This window comes from Mastomys coucha, unplaced genomic scaffold, assembly GCF_008632895.1.
Source record: "Mastomys coucha isolate ucsf_1 unplaced genomic scaffold, UCSF_Mcou_1 pScaffold23, whole genome shotgun sequence".
NCBI lineage: Eukaryota > Metazoa > Chordata > Mammalia > Rodentia > Muridae > Mastomys > Mastomys coucha.
In genome coordinates this window covers 103,810,218-103,816,560 of record NW_022196906.1, presented here as the reverse complement: position 1 = coordinate 103,816,560, position 6,343 = coordinate 103,810,218, and the positions used below count along the sequence as shown (strand labels likewise).

Here is a 6,343-nt window from a genome sequence, read left to right as displayed (position 1 = left end):
AGAGAGAGAGAGAGAGAGAGAGAGATTGTGACTCTGCCTGGTGTGGGTTGTTTTTTAGAACTCAAAACCCAGGGCTGGAGAGATGACTCAATGGTTAAGAGCACCAGCTGCTCTTCTGAAGGTCCTGAGTTCAAATCTCAGCAACTAAATGGTGGCCCTAGCAGTCTACCAATTGGGGAATCAAGCATTCAATGGTATGAGCCTATGGGAGCCATTCTCATTCAAATCACCATAAAAGTACTAGACAACATTTAGTGTTTATGTTCATGGCCAGTGTTTCAAGTGTAATAATTGTACTAGTTTACTTAATCTTTACAGGTCTTACATCACAAAACTAATTCCAGGAGGAACCAGAGTGAAGGAATGGTAGCTACTTTATGCATTATTTAGGTGAGTCGCCATTATATCACAAGACATAGTTATGGCTTCTTCAGTGTCTTTACTATGGCTACATTTGTGATTCCATTTATTTTTCTTTTGAGACAGGGTCTCCATGCAGCCAGGCTGGCTTTAAACTCTCTATAGTCAAGGATGGCCTTGAATTTGATCTTCCAGTTCACCACTGAACTTAGTTTTGTGCTCATTAGGTAAACACTTCTAAGTAAGCTACATACCCCCCCAACCCCCAGCTTCCTCAGTTACATTCCTCAAAGGGTGTAACTTGATCTGGGGAAGGTGAGAAATGCCTGCAACCCCAGCAATGGGAGGTGGAAGCAGATGGTTAAGTCATCCTCAGCTACACCGGGAGTTCTAGGCCAGGTGGAGCTACTTGAGACCCTTCTCAAAAAACAAGGGACAGCAACTACAACATTTACAACAACAACAACAACAAAAAGTCTTGGGGCTGATAAGATGTCTCAGTAGGTGAAGATGCCTGTAAGCCAAGCCTGATGACCTGATGATCTCTGGGTCCCACTTGGTGGAAGAAGAAAAACCACTCCTAAGAGTTGTCCCTTGACTTCCACATTTGACTACACATAAGTAAATGTAGTACGTTAAAAATGATGTCATTTGCATTAATGTTTAAATTTTTATTTTTCGAGACAGGGTTTCTCTGTATATCCCTGGCTGTCCTGGAACTCACTCTGTAGACCAGGCTGGCCTCGAACTCAGAGATCCACCTTCCTCTGACTGCTGAGTACTAGGATTAAAAGTGTGCACGACCACTGCCTCATCAATGTGTAAAGATCAAACAAAATTTAAGTAATGTTATATGAGTTGACTTGCTTGTTTCTCTTAAAGAATTTTCTTTTGTAAATGTAGTTGCAAGGGGATCTTATACAAGGCCACAAAGTTTCTAGTCCTAAGTAAGCATACCTGCTTTATTTATTTATTTATTTATTTATTTATTTATTTATTTATTCAAGATAGGGTTTCTCTGTATACCCCTGGCTGTCCTGGAACTCATTCTGTAGACCCGGCTGGCCTTGAACTCAGAAATCCTCCTGCCTCTGCCTCCCAAGTGCTGGGATTAAGGGCGTGCGCCATCACAGCCCAGCACATAGCTGCTATTTTAATGTTCTTCATATTTGTTGTTTGTTGGTGGTACTGAGGGTGAGTTTATTTTTAAGTATTTTTATTATTATCTATGTATGTACATGTATGTCTGGGTATGTGCAAGTGCCTGATAAAGTCAGATGCAGGTCACATCCCTCAGAGCTCCAGTTACAGGTAGTTCACAGCTGCCTGATATTTGTGCTAGGAGTTGAACTTGGGTCCTCTGTAGAAACAGTACTTGCCCTTAACTCCTGAGCCATCTCTGCTGTGGTGGAGAGTCTTCTCAGATAGGGTCTCTGGTATCCCAGGCCCTGGTCTCATGGCCTAAAATGAACTCCTGGTTTTACTGATGCCTGCTCCCAAGAGCAGGGACTATAGGAATGTGCCACCATATCCAGTGTAGACTGGGATCATACAAAAGAATAGGTTAGAGACACAATCTCACTCTAGCTATCTTGCTTTTTCCCCACACCATACATATTAGAGAAGGTTTGACATCAGCAGATAAGGAGCTAGCAGTTTGGAAAGACAGGTCTTGTTTGTTTCATGCTAATTCCGAGGTTACGGGGTGGAGGGGTGGAGGGTGGGGGTTGGATGGGTGTGGGGTGGTGGGTGGGGGGCTGAACTCTGCTGAACTCCCTCTGAGTTGCCTTCCCACTCCAGCTCAAAGGAAAGGGTTGTTTTGTTTTGTTTTTGTTTTTCAAAGGGTCTTGATATGTAGTTCTGGCTTGTTTAGAACTCTTTTAAAACAGGCTGGCCTAGAACTCATAGGAGTCCACCTACCTCTGTCTTCATAGTGCTTGGACTAAAGGGATGGTCCACCACGACCAGTTTTTAAACGTTCACAGTTTTGACTTAGGCAGAATGGTGTACACCTGTAGTCATAGCACTGGGAGGTGGAAGGGGGAGCTAGGAGAATGATGTATTTGAAGACAGTCTGGGATATACAGTAAGCCCAAGAGACCCTGCCTCAGAGGGAAAGAAAGGCCCTGTTCTCTCCTTAGACATTCTGGTCCCCTGGGCTAGTGTGGGCTCCTGCCTGAGGTTTACATAGTTAGAAGGTCCTCTAGATTATTTGAAACAGCTAGGTTTGAGGACTACTGATCTGACTTTTTCAGTTTGCTTTTTATTTTGCCTTTTCCTGCTCTGGGTCTTGCTACATAGCCCTGGCTGGCCTCAACTTTGCAACAATTCTCCTGCCTCTAACACCCAAATCCTGAGGTTACAAACATGAATCACCATGCCCAGCGAGACCCCAGGATTTAATTATATTAATTAAATAGCAGTTGTATTGGTTGTTATGAGTAATAAGTTTTGTAGATGGTATTTGGAGAACAGGCTATCAATGTTGTAGATACAAAAATGTGGCTTGTACTTCAAAGGGAATAGGAGTTCATTCTGGAGCCAGAGATGAGTGACCATGGCCCAGGAACACAGATTCAGGTTACCCCGAATTCCCAACGCATTCATTAATAACAACACAAAAAATGATAATCAAGGTACTTTTTTTTTTCTATATGGAACGCTTCATGAATTTGCATGTCCTCCTTGCACAGGGGCCATGCTAATCTTCTCTGTATCGTTCCAATTTTAGTATATGTGCTGCTGAAGCGAGCACATAATCAAGGTACTTTAAAAATACATTAGTGCTTGGGCCTGGTGGTACAATCCTCTAATCTCAGAACTCAGAAGACAGAGGCAGGAAGAAGCCAGTCTGGTCTACACAGTGAGTTCCAGACACTCGGGGCTATAGAGATAGACCTTGTCTTAAAACCAAGCAACCACAATAAATAGAAAATAAAAATACATAGGTGGGTCCAGTTTGGTGGCGCACACCTTGACCCAGCAAAGGAAGGCAGACCTCTGTGGGATCTAGACAGGTCTGGTCTACATAGTGAATTTCCAGGATGACCCAGGCTTCACAGTGAGACCCTGTCTTAAAACAAAATAAAACATTGTTGGAAAGAGCAAAACAGATGATCTCTGTATAGGATTCCAGTATATGGCTCTGTAGAGCTCCGGCCTCTTATCTGATAACAAAGTCTTTGCCTTTGGGCTGGTGGAAACGAGAAGTCCGTGGGCACATTCCAAAATGAGTTTCACCTGATAGCCACACAGATGTTAGGGAAAATACAGACATAGGCAATAAATAGTTATTTAGAGGGTTAAAGATAGCCCAAGATAATGTGGCTCTATATTCTGGGTCTGCTAACTGCTGAACCTGAAGTTTCAATCAGTCAAATCAGCCTTGGTGACTGTTTTACGAGGGTGTGGCCTTCTCTTGGAAACTAATTCACATTCTCATTGTTCAGTGCGCGCTCTGGAATGCCAACCTTTTTTAGCCCAAGCTTCACGATCCTTCATAGGCTTCCCAGTCCTGCTCCCAATTCTCTTGACCTCCTCCCTCAGCTCAGAGAGCGCTTTCATTCCCTCTTTCAACAGGACTCTTGCTCTGGAAGAGTGCACTGGCATCCACAACTTACTTTCCTTAAGTGGAGACACTCTTTCTAAACTTCCTGCCCCTCCTGGTGCACAAGGCCAGAAACAGCTCTTCCCCCTTACTCGGGGCTGGGTTCAGGTGAACCCCCAAGAACTAACTCCTCCCAGATTGGTCTTTCTAACTGTAAATCTAACCACTACCTATTGCTAAAACTTGTAAAGCATCTCTCAGCACTATAAGGCAGGGGCTTGTCTGGCCTCCGTAAGCTATACTTTGAATTTTCGTCCAGGCTGGGTTCCCTGAGTCCCTGTCTCAGAAAACAAAAGAGTTTTTGTGGTAGCATACATCTTTAATCCCATCACTCAGGAAGCACAGGCAGGTGGATCTCTGTGAGTTCAAGGGCAGCCTGGTCTACGTAATGAATTCCAGGACACTCAGGGCTACATAGTAAGACCTGTCTTCAAAAAATAAAAATAAATAAAATAAAAGAAAGAAAGAAAAAGAAAAGGAGGGAAGGAGGGAGGTAGGGGGAAGAGAGGTGAAAATTACAAGCTCCTGTGTGTTTTGAAATGACTAAAGATACAGAAAATAATAGTTATCAAAAAAAAAAAAATCCAGGAGTGGTAGCACAGGCCTTTAATTTAATCCAAGCACTCTGATCTCCCTGAGTTGGAGGCCAGTTTGGTCTGCATAGTAAGTTCCAGGCTAGCCAAGGCTACATAGTGAGACCCTGTCTCAAAACAAACAAAACAATTTTACCAATAGGCTTAAGATGAAGGTCGGCTGGCAGAGAGGTGCCACGTTTCAGTTCCCAGCACCACATGAAACCAGGAGTAGGGTCTAGGTACTTGTGAGGTCTAGGCAGGAGGATCAGAAGTTTAAGGTCATCCATAGCTACACAGTAAAATTCAAAACTAGTCGTGGAAACAATGAGACCCGTCTCAAAAAATAAGATAAGAGCCTAGAGAGATGATTCAGTGATGAAGAACGCTTGGTGCTCTTATAGAAGATACTGCTCAGTTCCCAGCACCCACACTGTCTCTGTTTCCAGTTCCTGGAGATCAGACACCCTCTTCTGACTTCCGTGGGCAACAGGCATGCCTGATGGTACACATCTATACATGTAAGCGAAACCTTCATACACATAAATAAATCTAAAATAAAATAAATTTTTACCAGATGCACGCCTATAATTCCAGCCTTTGGGAAATCTCAAATCTAAGATCAGCTTGAGTAACTTTGACACCTTGTGTCCATAAAAAAAAAAAATGCAAATAGAGTTTTTAGGGCAGAGACATTAGCCACTCTGCCTCCAGTGTCTCAATGAGCCAATTAAAGAGACATGCAAAATGCAGAAATTTATTCAATGTGGCCAAGTTGGGAAGAAGAAATATATAAAGGAGTCCACCGACCTCACATCTGTCTTAAGGTACTGACTTGGGAATTAGGTTTAAATAGAGGGCAAGCAGTCCTGATCAAGATACGGGCTTACCCATCACTGTCAGGCATTCTGCAAATTGCTCATCTGCCCTCATTGGCATCTCTCAGGGTCCAATCTGGAAGACGATTACTTCTGCTTCAGGGCGGTCCCACTCTCATGGATAACTGCCTTCTTCTTGGTATTTGTGTGCAGTGGTCTGTCCTGTGACATTCTGCTGTTCCAGGAATCCAGGGTGTCTCAAGAGAAAAAGGGTATGAAGAATGGCTTGCCTGTACAGGTATAGCTTGAAGGTACGAATGACAGGCTCTCTTTACCTTGCAGACTCAAGAGAAGACTCAATGCTTTTTAGTAAAATGTTCCTTTTATTTCAACAAATTGTTTATTCATACACCATGCAGTACACTATTGTACACAGTTGAGAGGGATGGGGGAGGCCCGAGTAAAACTGCTGAAGCTGAAGGTGTGGCTGCCTGAAAAATCCAGACGGGACAATGGGGATGGGCAGCCACGGAGTGCCTTCTGATGGAGCCTCAGCTACCTTACAGAGGAGAAGAAATGAGTTGTCCAGGAACTGTGTAGCTGATCCTGAATGGGCTCCTAGAGGTTGTTGTGAGGCACAAGATGACAGGAAGAAAGCACTACACTGAGCTTTTTGGGTTTATTTGTTTGTTTGTTTTTGTTTTATTGTCTTTGTTGAGAGAAAATATTTTAAAAATTTTTTTCTTGTTGTAATTTTATTTGTTTGTTAGTTTATGTTTCGAGGCAAGGTCCTGCTTTGTAGTCCAAGCTGGCCTGGAACTCACAAAGCCCAGGGTACTTCTGCTTTCCCAGTGCTGGGATTAAAGGTGTGTGCCACCACTGACCAGGTTTATTTTTGTTTATTTGTGTGAGAGCACTTGTGCAGGTATGTGTGTGTGTGTGTGTGTGTGTGTGTGTGTGTGTGTGTGTGTGTGTGTGTGTGTGTG

The 6,343-nt window shown here is 43.4% G+C and overlaps 1 non-coding gene across 1 annotated transcript; it reads right to left on the bottom strand.

Annotated features, from left to right (window-relative positions):
• Positions 1 to 3,008: 3,008 nt before the first annotated feature.
• On the bottom strand, positions 3,009 to 3,115 carry LOC116074014. The gene has a single exon (XR_004112006.1). It is a non-coding gene; the product is annotated as a U6 spliceosomal RNA (small nuclear RNA).
• Between the last annotated feature and the right edge of the window lie 3,228 nt (positions 3,116 to 6,343).